Genomic DNA, 13,922 nt, shown 5'->3' on the forward strand with positions numbered 1-13,922 from the left:
TCATGGGATGGGTCCTTATCCCCCTGGAACATCAATGAGGAGGAAATCTTGTTTTGTGGCGACACCTAGCTCTCCTACCCTCATCCCCCCTCCCATAACCCACACAACCTGGCTTCACAAACACATATTCCAAATGCTGTATTGTTCCGTGGAGATGCTTACGAATACTGAAAATCACCCAGCCCCAGGGTCCCAGCTGCCATGGGCCCCAAGTGCTGTCAAGGAGGGCCCGGAGGTGGGATCCGAACAAACATCAAACACTGTTTTCCTGAACTGTCCTTTTCAAAGGAGTCCGAATTTGAATGTGTTAGTCTAGATCATTTTATGCCCCTGGGAACTTTGGAAAACAATACAGGCATAGTGATATTTCTTTTATCAGCTTTGTGTGCTCAGGGAAAGAGAGGAAGAGAGGCCTGCTAAGACCACTGTCATCCCAGGGTGAGAGTGTGTGTAAAAGTTGAATTGAAGGGAGTAATAGTTCTGTTAATAGCCGGAGCCTTCAGTGCCCCTTTAATGGATAGAACACTAGACAGAAATCAATAAGGAAATAGAAGACCAAAACTGTAAAATAGCTAGACCTAAGATATATAGAACTCTGTACCCAGCAATAGTAGAAAACATATTCTTCTCAAATGTACACAGAACATTCTCCAGGATAAGATCATATGTTAGGCCACAAAACAAGTCTCAGAAATTTTTATTTTATTTAAAAAATTTTTTTAATGTTTATGGGGCACCTCGGTGGCTCAGTCGGTTGAGCGTCCAACTTCAGCTCAGGTCATGATCTCACAGTTCGTGAGTTTCAAGCCCTGCATTGGGCTCTGTGTTGACAGCTTGGAGCCTGGAGCCTGCTTCGGATTCTGTGTCTCCCTGTCTCTCTGCCCCTCCCATGCTCATGCTCTGTCTCTCAATAATAAATAAACGTTTATTTTTGAGAGAGAGAGACAGAGCGTGAGCTGAGAAGGGGCAGAGAGAGGGGGAAACACAGAATCCAAAGTAGACTCCTGGCTCTGAGCTGTCAGCACAGAGCCTGATGCAGGGATCAAACTCAGGAACTGTGAGATCATGACCTGAGCTGAAATCAAGAGTCAGATACTTAACCAGCTGAGCTGCCCAAGTGCCCCCTGACTATATTTGAAATGAGAGTTTTCTTTATTCATTTCATGCCCTCACTATTGTGAGTCGACGTCATCTCTTCAGTTGAAGGGCTTAATAGAAAAACAGTGACCTCCCCAAAAGAAGAGGGAATTCTGCCAACAGACTGCCTTTAGACTTCTCTGGGCCTCCAGCCTGAGGATCTAACTCACAGCCTTTGGACTTGCCAGCCTCCATAGTCACGTAAGCAAATTTTTTATTTTATTTTATTTTTTTATGTAAGCATATTTAAAAAAATTTTTTTTAACATTTATTCATTTTTGAGAGAGAGACAGAGCATGAGTGGGGGAGGGGGGTGGTGCAGAGAGAGAGGGAGACACAGAATCCGAAGCAGGCTCCAGGCTCCAAGCTGTCAGCACAGAGCTCTCAGCACAGAGCCTGATGTGGGGCTCGAACTCACGGACCGCGAGATCATGACCTGAGCTGAAGTTGGACACTTAACCTACTGAGCCACCCAGGTGCCCCATAAGCAAATTTTTAAAGATAAGTCTCTCTCTCTCTCTCTCTCTCTCTCTCTCTCTCTCTCTCACACACACACACACACACACACACACACACACACACACACACATTCTATTGTTTGTTTCTCTGGAGAATCCTAATACAGTCCAAGACCAATGTCTTCCTTGGCTGACTCTACCACATATCGAAAGAATTAACACCAACCCTTCTCAAGATCTTCCAAAATGGAAGAGGAGGAAACATTCCTAACTCCTCCTAGAGACCAGCAATGCCTAATGCGTATACCGTGTAAGGATATCACATGAAAAGAAAACTACAGTCCAATATCTTTTATGCATGTGATGGAAAATCCTCAACAATCACCTCTGCTATTCAACGTTGTACCAGAAGTTCTAGCAGAACAGCAGAACAAGAACAAGAAAAAAAAGCATGCAAATTGGAAAGGAAGAGCATATCTATTCCCAGATGACGTGATTCTGTATATAGAAAATCCCAAGGATCCACAGGAAGGCTGCTGGGTCTAATAAAACAGATTCAGCAGAGCTGCAGACGCAAATCACCAGTCAAAAAAATCAGTTGTGTCTCCACACATCTGCCAAGAACAACCTGAAAAGGAAATTTGAGAAGCAATCCCATGTGCAAAAACAGCTAAAAAATAAAATACCTAGGAATAAATTCCATTTACATTAAGTGTCTGGAATAGGTAAATTTATAGACACAGAAAGTTGAATAGTGGCTTCCAGGGGCCATGGGAAGAGAGGACTGAGGGCTTACTGCCTGATGATTATAGAATGTATCTTTGGGATGATAATTTTTTTAATGTTTTATTTATTTTTGAGAGAGAGAGAGAGAGACAGAGTGCGAGCAGGGGAGGAGCAGAGAGAGAGGGAGACACAGAATCCAAAGCAGGCTCCAGGCTCCGAGCTGTCAGCACGGAGTGTGACGTGGGGCTTGAACCCACGAACCCCGAGATCATGACCTGGGCTGAAGTCGGACGCTTAACCAACCAAGCCACCCAGGCACCCCAATTTGGGATGATAAAAAAAAATAGTTTTGAAAATAAAGAGTGGCAATAGTTTCAAAATATTGTGAATGTAATATAAATTGAATTATACACTTTAAAATGGCTGAAATGGCAGATTTTCTGTGATATCTGTTTTAACCACAAGAAAAACACTTATAAAAAGGAAGGAAGGAAGCACGTAGCATCTGGAGGCAGGATGGAAGGGGGCACGCTACCAGGGCTGTGGAGAGGGACAGGGCCATTTTGTCGTGTGACGGATACTGTTCTCAGGCACCACAACTGACCTCCTGGACAGTGAGGCTGAGTCCTAAAGGGAGGGTCACGCAGCCACTAATCTCAAATGGTGACAGGTTTGCAGAGTATATCTTCCCATGCGCCCTTCCCCTCCCCCCACCCCAATGTCATTTCAGGCCATCGATCCACACGTGGGACAGAACCTTGAGCCATTCTGTTTGAGATGTTAAAGGAAAAGGTAACTCTCTGCCGTGGTGATCTTGGAGCCACCAGGGCGATTGGCCTCTGGGTCACAGATGTGGGACCAACTTGTGCCCCAGACACCGGGGCACCCCAGTCACCCACCACCACCCCACCACATGAGGGAAGGGCTTGAGCAGGTGGCACCCGCTGAGACTAAGAAACGAAGAGAAAAAGTCCACAGTGGGGAGCAGGGGTCGGCTTCTGCAAGCTGAGCCGGGACAGCAAGGCCGCGCAGACCTGACGTACAGCGCCCAGGGTGACCACGCCTCAGTTGTGGACTTTGGCAGCCCGCGTAGGCAGGTGATCAGCCTGCGCCCCTGCAAGCAAGAGGTACCTGGGCTTACTCCTTGGCTGAGGCCACAGCCACCATGCCTGGGAGGGCCTTCACGCTGTGCCAGCTGCTTCTGCTGGGGCTGGGGTCCCAGGGTGCCCTGCCCCTGCCCTGTGACAGGTAGGAGTGGGGAAGCAGCTGGAGAAGGAGGTTGGGGTGGGATCTCAGGCGCTGAGGGTCAGTCCTTCTGAGGGAAGGGGAGGGAAGGATGTCAGCTTTCCTTGTGTAGCAGGCTGGGGGAAGAGGGTGCTGCCTCCTGACCCAGGCACCTGCTGGCCAGTGTCCTCCCTCCCCTCAACCAAACCATGCTCTTCTCAGGGTTGTTCTGGGAAACTCTCTGCCCAGCTTCCTTAGCCTGGAGGTGAGCAGCAGTGTAAGGACCTGAAAAGTGCTCCTAAGTTTGGCCTCTGTGACCTAGAGCAGGTCAGAGCTCTTTGTAGAGCCATAGCTCCCATTTCCCAAATAAGAGACCTAAGTGGCCCTGTCCTGCCTCCTAGACTCACAGGGCATCATCCTTTTCTCATTTCAATGGCTCTCTTGCGCTCTCATGATGTCTCAGGCTGTGGCAGCAAACGAGAGAATCGAGATCCCCAACTTCCTGGACCTTACATAATTAGCAGGGAGAGTGCCGATCGAAGCACAACTAAAAGTAAAATGAAGTGAGGGGGCTGCTCGGGGCCAGCGGAGGGCACAGCGGTGCAGAGGGATGCAGGGAGAAGGCGTCTGTGAGGAGACGTTTGAACAGAATCGTAGATGGAACCATCTCTGTGCAGATCTGGAAGACCGTCCAGGCCCAGAAACGGCAGTGCGAAGGCTCTGAGGTCATTGTTCAAGGGTCAGGAAGAAGGCTGGGTCAGGGGTGGGAACAGAGGAGGACCAGGGCTTGGGCGCCAGTGGTAGGACCAGAAAGGTGAGAAGTGGTTCAGTCTGGGATGTATTTTGAGGGTGGAGCCAATGATCGTGGAATATAAAGGGAAGGGGGTTACCTGGGATGATGCAGAGATTTTTGTCCTGAGCAATTGTAATAAGGATTTCAGAGAGGCTGTGTGATCAAGAGTTTTGTCAAGTGCGAGGCTGGTTGCCAAAAGTATGGAAAGAAGACTGTGTCAGGGGTCAGTAAGACCACCCACAGCTTCGGCGATTTGCTAGTACTCACCACACAGTTACATCTATGGTTACAGTCTATTCCAGTGAAAGGATGCGGATTAAAATTGGGAAAGGCAACAGGCACATAGGGCAGAGTCCCGGAGAGAAGAGACATGAGATCCAGTTGTCCTCTGCCAGTGGACTTGTATGAACAGCATTTACTTTTTCCAGCAGCACGTGTGACAACCTGCATGAAGTATGGCCAACCAGGAAGCTCCCCTGGGTCTTGTGTTCAGGGCTTTCACTGGGGTTCAGTTATAGAGGCTTGGAGTGTCTGTATGCCTGACCTTAATTACTCAGTCTCCAGGCCTCTAAGTCAGAGGGATACTGGGTGGCTCTCAGTCCCCACCATAAATCACATCATTAGTATAAAATATCTGGTGTGGCCCAAGGTCCCACGTAAAGATTTATCAGACAGAAATCCAGTAGGTTATGGCTTATTTCTCAGGAGCTGGGCACACGCTGTGCTGTCTTTGAAATGTGTAGGGTGGGAACACAGCAAACCCATTAAGTCAACTTTTTGCTGCACAAGCTACTTGTTCTACAATGAATAATGTATTTAGTCTTTGTCTTGGGGTCCTGGGATATAACCTCTAAGCTCTTGGGATTTCCCAAGGGATAGGAGAGTCTTTGGTATTCATGGTGGGTGCTGATAGTTTACATTAATGGGGTAACTCGTGGTGAGCCCCTGGGTGGTCATGCTGATGAGATGTCTCAGGCCATGCCAGAGAGATGGGCCATGTGATTGGAGGATTGGGGCTGTGGGTCACAGGATATCAACTTGACCTCCTGACCTCTGTGGGCAGAGGGGGCTGAAGATTGAGTTCAGTCACATGACCAGTGATTGAACCAATGGTGTGTATGAGACACGCCAATAAAAACTCTAGACACCAAAGCTCGGGGGAGTGTCCTGTTGGGTGAACACTTTGATGTGCCAGGAGGGTGGTATGTCTGGATTCTTTGAGGTGAAGACAGGGAAGGTCTGCATTCAGGACAATCCCAGACCTCTTTCTCTGTGTGTCTTTATTTGGCTGATCCTGATTTGTATCTTTAGAATAAAACTGTAATAATAAGGATAGTGCTTTCCTGGGCTCTGTGAGTCATTCTAGCACATTATTGAACCTGATGGGTTTGGGGAACCTCCAAATTTGTAGCCAGTTGGTCAGAAGTAGTGGAAGCCTGGGAAGCCCTGAACTTGGAGCCCCAGCTGAGGGCAGTCTTGTTGGGGACTGTGCCCACGGCCTGAGCTAGTTGGTTAGTACTGAGATTAGATTGCAATACTGTCGTCAATGTGACAAAACGTGTCATTTGCTAGAATGACCTCGATTCACTGGAACAGGTGGCTCGGGAAAAGCAAGACGAAAGGACAGGGAATGAGGACCCTTTGATTCCTGGGTGGCTGCCAGGTCACCCGTGGTTTGGAACAGCAGCTGTATTGGGATCAGTTCCTGGAGGTGAAAGTTGTCAGTGGAATTTAGAAATGATGGGTCCAGGGCCCAGGGTGTTGTCTCACTGGATGCCTAAGGAAATGCAGAAAAATAGGGGGGAAAAATGCGATCCTTTTGTTATTATTATCCTCTAATGGCAAACATGAGAGTGAGAGATGGGCCAGGCTTTGCTTCTGGCCAGTCCAAACCATAGCCTCTCCCGTCTCAGGGCCCCCACCTAAGGAATGTGTTGGGGAAGATCCTGATTCTGGCTGGCCTAGGTGTGGCCCTGGACTCAGAGTCATTTCCAAAGGGGAAAAAAATAATTCTAAAATGACAAAGAATGAAGAAGGTTAGACTGATTCCCAAGAGAGTAGGATAGATAGAGGGGAGAGAGCCAGTGGACCCATCCCAGCAGGGCAGAGTCTTTAAACAGTTATTAAGAAGTGGGGCGTGGGACACCTGGGCTGCTCAGTCAGTTAAGCGTCTAACTCTTGGTTTTGGCTCAGGTTTTTATCACGTGGTTCGTGGGATCGAGCCCCGCATGGGCTCTGTGCTGACAGTGTGGAGCCTGCCTGGGATTCTCTCTCTCCCTTTGCCCCTCTCCCTCCCTCCCTCCCTCCCTCTCTCCTCTCTCTCTCTCTCTCCCTCTCCCTCCCTCTCTCCCTCTCTCTCAAATAAATAAACTTTAAAAAAGATGGGGTGAATAAAGCAGCTGTGGCTACAGTCCAAAGAAAGTTGTTAATGCAGCACTTAGAAATTGAGTGGACCGATTGGACCCGCTGCACCCCCCCCTCCCACCCAAGATGCGAGGGACCTAAACCCATCTTCATTTACCCTACTCTGGAGGAATTCAGAAAGCTGCAAGGCAAAGCAGGTAATGAGAAAGCTGACCTCCAATCCACTGAGGCAGTGGCCACACAAGTTAAGATAAAGATTGGTGACGGGGTCAGGGTCCCTTAGCTCTGTCCCCTGCCTGGGAGTGGGCAAAATGTCAGAGGGTATGGAAGGTCCTGGAGTCTGTGACGTGGGGTCCCATGCGCCGCGGTAGCAGGAACACTGGTGAGTCCTATTCAGAGGACGTGAAAATGCAAGCCTTGGCGATCAAGGTGAATGCTTGGATGGAAAGTGCAATGTTCAGACAGACTTTACATTGAGGGGTTGTTTCTCCTTCCCCTGAATGTTGTCTCGCAATGGCTTCCACATCTGGCCGGGGAACACTTACCCCGAGCAGTATCGTAAAATGAAAACCTGTTGGCAAAGCCACGGTTAGGAACACAAGGGTGGAAGGGACTATGGGGAAAGTGCCGTTGGTGTGTTTGAATAGTTTTCATGCGAAGTGGTTGCATCTGTTTTGCCTGAATGTGTTACAGGGGTGGATGTTGTGTCTGAGTGGGGAGTGTTTCCACTCTCTAGGATTATAAAGCAAAAGGCATATACATCTGCCATCGTGCTCCCGCTTGCTGTCTTCATTGGACATTCTCAATGGGCACCGGGAAGACTGCCTGAGGTCACACAGATCACATCCTTCTATGGAGCATAGGCTGCCCTTATAGTGGAAGTCTTGGGGCCCCTCCCAGCCGGCCAGACTTTGGGCTAGAGAATGTCCATTTGAGAGGCAATCACTAACTTGCTATCAGACGTTAATTCAGACCTCCTCTCTTAAAGGACGGAAGATAATCTTAAAACCTGACATGCCCGTAACATCTTGGGTGGTGTTGGAAACATGACGTAAGAGGGAGGGCGGTGCCCAGCAGGGTTCCGTAACGCAATGGAAGTGGTTCATGCAGGAGCGTGCTGCTAGGGGAATGTGAGGTTAACTCCATGTGCTCGAGAGCAGATCGATCCCCCTCTTCCAGAACTGACTCTGGAACCACCTGAGGAGCTCTGGATTTTTTTTTTTTAAGTTTATTTATTTATTTTGAGAGAAAGCACGTGTGCATGCGAGTGGGGGAGGGGCAGAGAGAGAGAGAGAGACAGAGAGAGAGGGAATCCCAAGCAGGCTCCACGCTGTCAATGCAGAGCCTGATGCGAGGCTCTCGATCTTACAGACCATGAGATCATGACGTGAGCCGAAATCAAGAGGTGGATGCTTAACCGCCTGCCACCCAGGTGCCCCGAGGGGCTCTGGATACTATTGCCACTGGGAAAGTGCCCTATAAACAGCTCTTGATTGACCAACAGAGAGCTGCTTGGTTCATGGACGGTCGTTCCGAGGTGAACAAACCGCAGTGAAAGGCTGCCGTTCTGACCAGAGACGACAAAACCAGATCAGCTTGGTGGGCTGAACTGCATGCTGTTTGCCACTGTGTTTGGGCCTTTACCTGTGCTTAGTCAGTGACCCCCGTCCCGGCCGCACGGTCAGGCAGAAGGGCAATGGGAACGTGGTCTGTAGAAACAGTGCCCTGTGTGGCACGGTCCTACGGAAGTCACTATGGGAATTTGCGGGGTTCCCGGAGGTAGAACCGCCGATGCCCATCAGAAAACCCCCTTCCTATGGGGCTCCTGGGTGGCTCAGTCGGTTAAGGGTTCGACTTCAGCTCAGGCCATGATCTCACGGCTTGCGAGTTTGAGCCCCTCATCGGGCTCTGTGCTGACGGCTCGGAGCCTGGAGCCTGCTTTGGATTCTGTCTCCCTCTCTCTCTGCCCCTCCCCTGCTCACGCTCTGTCTCTCTCTGTCTTTCAAAAATGAATAAAAACGTCAAGGAAAAAAAAAAAAAAAACACCTCCCTTCCTAGACTGGAAAGTGACTAGAGCCAGCAAGCAGGTGTCCCAGTGCGTTCCCATGAGGTGGCCATTTGGGTTCACGAACCGATGGGACGTCGGGCGTTTGCAGCAATGCAGAGGTGGCCCAAATCTAGACACCTTGCACTCGCACCCCCTGAGGCACAAAATGCCGATAAGAGCTGTTCTGTCAACCAGAGAGACGGGCTCCACGTGGCTGCGGGGCAGATTCCCCGGAGGGAAGGACACACATGGAGCCGGCCAGTGAGACTGATGCTGGCAGACCCAGCACGATCAGACAGTGACCCTGAACTGGGTGTAGCTGTAAATGCTCAAAATACTGTAAAAGGATCAGAACAGAAGAGAATGCAGCAGTTTGGACCACTGAGTTACATTTTTTCGGACAGGGAACACACTTTCATCCTCCGAGTGAGGGTCTGATAGAGAGCTGGGATGGACGGTTACAACGTTGGTTGTCGGAAACGGGGAGACACAGACAGGAAGGGCCGGCCGACGCGGCTTCACCAGTGTGTGCTCAACACTCACCGTGAGGGGGTCCCGGGAGGGTGGCTACCAGCCGGACTGCTCTGCTTTTCGGGGGACTCTAGGGAAGAGGGGTGCAGAGGAGGCTGGTATGCCCATGCGATTCTTCCACAGGAGGGAGACGATGGTATGACGACGCTTTTTTCTTTCTTCCCCACATTTCTTCATCCTTCTTTTCTCCACCCGATGCAGAGATCCCAGGACCAAGGCAGCAGCTCCACACGTCCGAAGTAGGGATGATTCCTAAGCAAGAAAATGTAACTATACCCTTCGACTGTTATGTCCTAATTTCTAAGGGCCTGATGGGGGGGTGTTGTGCCTTCCCATCTGGCTAAATGGGGGTCGTCTCTGACTGTATTCGGGAACAGGGTAGGAATGGCCCAGCCAAAGCGCACCTGTGTGGCACCTGTGCGTGGGAGAGGACTGCGGGGAGGCACTTGCTGCACTAACGTTGCTCTGCAACCTGGCCCAGCACCACAGCTGAACGTAGTGTCCTTTCCAAAGGTTGAAAAGTTTGGATAGAAATGGAGAGAAGGAGAAACAGTAGCCGCAGGTAAAGAAATGAGTGAGTGGATTGATAATAATGCAATGAAGGAAATCCACTATTACATTAACACTTTAATTTTTTTAAGTGTATTTATTTTGAGAGAGAGAAAGCCCTTTTCGGCGGGGTGGGGGGTGGGGGGTGGTGGGAGAGAGAGGGAGAGACAGAATCCCAAGCAGGCTCTGCGCTGCCGGCACAGAACCCGGTGCAGGACTCGAACTCATGAACCGCGAGATCATGACCTGAGCCAAAGCCAAAATCAAGTTGGGCACTGAACTGACTGAGCCACCCAGGCGCCCCTACGTTAACACTTTAAAAGAGGCTCAGAGCAAGAAGCGATGCTGTTCTCAGTTCGAAAGGGTGAACGTGGGGCACCTGGGTGGCTCAGTCGGTTGGGCATCTGACTTTGGCTCAGGTCATGATCTCGCAGTTCGTGGGTTTGAGCCCCACACCAGGCTCTGTGCTGACAGCTCGGAGCCTGGAGCCTGCTTCAGATTCTGTCTCCCTCTCTCTCTGCCCCTCCCCTGCTCACGCTCTGTCTCTGTCTCTCAAAAATAAACATTTTAAAAATTAAAAAAATTTTTTTAAAAAGGGTGAATGTACATATTGCTGAAATCACTCCTGCCCTGGAACCTGACAAGATCAAACGGAAGCCTGCAAACCTGAGTGGCCTCGCCAGGAAACCTTTTGGCCGTAAGATATGATGATGGAGTAGACTAATTATTCATGACTGTATGAGACTTTAGTAGCATTCCAACATCTTCGACCTTCTTTTCAGCTTATATCTACCATAGTACGATATGGTGAAACACTAACGTTGGTTAGATTATAATATTAATCTTGATGGTCGAATGTATTGGGAAGTTGAGTGAAAAGCCTCCTATCCCTACCCTAGCTCTAAATGTTAGGTATATTCGTGCTGATACTATTGCTTTATTACATAAATGCTACACCAAATGTAGATGCTCAAACAGGTAGGAATATTTTGCTAACACGGACCCTTTGCCAAAGATCAGAGGGTAGTCTGCTGTATAACAAAGAACGTGGCAGTCCTTCGACCCATTTTCCTGCAATGTAACCTCTGAGCTCTTGGAATTTCCCAAGTGATGGGAGAGTCTTGGGCATTCGGGTGGGCTCTGATAGTTTACACTAATGAGGTGACTCATGGTGAGCCCTTAGATGGTCATACTAATGAGATGTCTCAGGATGGGGGCAGACTGTGCCAGAAAGACTGACCGTATGATTAGAGGGTTGGAACTTTGGGTCACGTGATATCAGCCCAACCTCTGGGGAGGAGAGGGTGGCCGGGGATTGAGTTCAATCGCGTGGCCAGTGATTCAGTCAATCATGCCCATGTGATGGAAACCTAATAAAAACTCTGGACACCAAGGCTCAATGGAGTTTCCTATTTGGTGAACACACTGAAGCGCCAGGAGGGTGATCAATCCTGATTCCACGGGGAGAGGACACAGAAGCTCCATGTTGAGGACCCTCCCTATATGTCTTGTGAAAGTGAACTGAGCGAGGGCAGTTTTATTAGAGACTCTGCTCTTAAGCATCCAGAGTCTGCACTAACTCGAGATGGTCAGCATCAGAAGTTAAATCTGTCCACCACCCCTCTGCCCCTCGGCCTGGGCTTTCTTATAGCATAATTGTCATATTTGAGCATCTGCATTTATTTTTTTATATTTTTTAATGTTTATTATTTTTGAGACAGCATGAGTGAGGAGGGGCAGAAGGAGAGGGAGACAGAATCCAAAGCAGGCTCCAGGCTCTGAACTGTCAGCACAGAGCCCAATGTGGGGCTTGACCCGTGAGCCACAAGGTCATGACCTAAGCCAAAGTTGGACACTGAACCGACTGAGCCACCCAGGCATCCTCGAGCATCTGCATTTAGTATAGCAATTATGTAACAGGTATAGCAGTATATCGGCATGAGTGTGCCTAACCTTTGGAGGAGTCAGTGCAGACTAGGGACAGACTGAAAGAAACAACTATTTTAACAACCAGCCTATAACGCCTTTACGTACGTTTTCGTATATTTGTACTGATTTGATTGCTCATTTCCTTCCTTGATCTGCCACTATTTGTATCTTAGGTAAACTTGTGCAGAACTACTTAGCATAGAAATTAGCTCAATCCAGTTCTTCCTCAGGCCAGGCATTTCCCACTGGTCTTACATTCTGAGGAGGCTTTAACTCAATGTCCCAACATACTCAGTCATCAGTATCAGTGTGATCATGTGGCTAATTTACATAAGGTGGTTGAATCGTACCAATAATACCAGTATTATACCATATCCTGGTATGGTCACAGTACAATTTAGTTTCATTACAGAACAAATCTGGAAGAATTACAGAGGTATTCTGTGTTCCTTCTCATTGGACTCAAACCTTGCTCTTATACCAGATATTATTATGGACAGGCATCATTACAAATAGCCATGATTTTATTATTTATTATAACAAATTATTATGTGTTATTTCTGGGTTCCAAGTCCGTTGGAGGCAAAGCCAGTCACCCTGTCTCTGTTCACAGGCATCTCAGGACAGGACCCGCCTCCTTCCTATGGGAGGACCTGGGTGGTATTCAGAATAGTTCCTATCCCTGATGATTGTACTACAGGGTATGTCTTCTTCAGATCTATTCTTGGAGCAAGGGCAGTCATAGTGCATCGGGTGTCCAAAGAATGAGGTTGTCAGGCCTCTAAATTCCCAGAGACGTGGCCCTTGAGCCTCAGTAGCTACAATGGAAGGCCACTGATGCATGTGTACATTGGGTCCCATCAGCATTAAAATAGTCCAGAGGCCCTGTTGGGTGAGGGTACAGACCCTTTCCCAGTGCTGGATCCTGGCATCATCCAGCATTATGTGTTGCCTTGCCCTGACCCATTTCACTAAAGCCTCATCATCTACCTGGTCTGACTCCCATCCTTCGCTTCCCTCCTGGAAGAGAGAACTCCTTCTCATCTGCTTATTCTAGTTAATAAGTATTTTTCCTCTGCCTCTCCTCATTAAAAGCAAATTCAGTTTGTTCAACAGTGGGGGACCTATATCCCCCAACGCTCTTTTATGCCTCATGGTCCAAAGTTGTTTAATCTACCGTGCATGTTGTTGCCATTAGATCCTAAAAGCCTGAGTGCAGCTCAGATACGGTGGGTTAGATAAGTGGTAGTCACGCCTAGATGCAATTTATTTTGAGTATGCCATAAGGCCTCCCATAGCCTTTCTCATCCCTGATGGGGCTATTCCCCAGGGGAATTTAGACACACTGTATGATGCCTACTGCTTTAATCCCACAAGAAACCCATTTATTCTCTCCTGTTTAATAGCTTTCTGTTCACAAAAACAAGGGTGATCTGCATTTGTGCTTATAGCACACTGCACGTGCTACTCTGTTTTGTCCATTGACATCAGGGGCCTTTCCAAGTATTTGATTATCAAGGTTTATGTTACACAGCAATTAATCTGCCAAGAGTTGTAAACCACACAGTCCAAAGGCCCAGTGGGGAGCTGTTCTGGGAAATTCCTCCCCAACTGATATCCTTCGTAGTAAGTGTCATCTAAAAACTTGAAGTCAGAAGATGTTAGCACGTCACTAGAGTTCCCTTCAGTCATCAGCAGCCCAGCTCATTATCATGTCCTAAAACCAGAATGCCTCCCAGAGAGATTCCAGTCATGTCTGCAGGCTTCCATTCAACTTCGTCGGGTTCCAAAGGCAGAGTGGTCATGGCAGACTCATGGCCTCACCCTCCCAGGCATCTGATACAACTGTGCTAAGGACAGTGTTAACCTCTTGCTCTCTCCAGGCACTAATGTCATGCTAGATTTCCCATTTTCATTGAATATCCATTTACTCGCCTCTCTGCCCTCATCTGCCATGTCTCCTTCTTTCCAGTTGTCTTCTTATCCATTCTGTTACCCTTTTGATTGAAGTGTTTAGTCCATTGACATTTAGAATGAGTACTGAAATATATGAATTTATTGCCATCATGTTGCCTGTAGAGTTGGAGATTCTGGTGGATCTTCTCTGGTCCTTTCTAGTCTTTGTTGCTTTTGGTCTTTTTTTTTTTTTTTTTTTTTTTTTTTT

General features: G+C 48.4%; 1 long non-coding RNA gene across 1 annotated transcript; it reads left to right on the plus strand.

The window, feature by feature from the left end:
- Nucleotides 1–9,321: 9,321 nt before the first annotated feature.
- Nucleotides 9,322–10,525, plus strand: LOC125909364 (uncharacterized). Its single transcript, XR_007453667.1, has 3 exons — nucleotides 9,322–9,546; nucleotides 9,658–9,842; nucleotides 10,426–10,525. It is a non-coding gene; the product is annotated as an uncharacterized LOC125909364 (long non-coding RNA).
- The last annotated feature ends 3,397 nt before the right edge of the window (nucleotides 10,526–13,922 follow it).

The sequence above is a fragment of the Panthera uncia genome, chromosome D1 (genome assembly GCF_023721935.1).
Source record: "Panthera uncia isolate 11264 chromosome D1, Puncia_PCG_1.0, whole genome shotgun sequence".
Taxonomy (NCBI): Eukaryota; Metazoa; Chordata; class Mammalia; order Carnivora; family Felidae; genus Panthera; species Panthera uncia.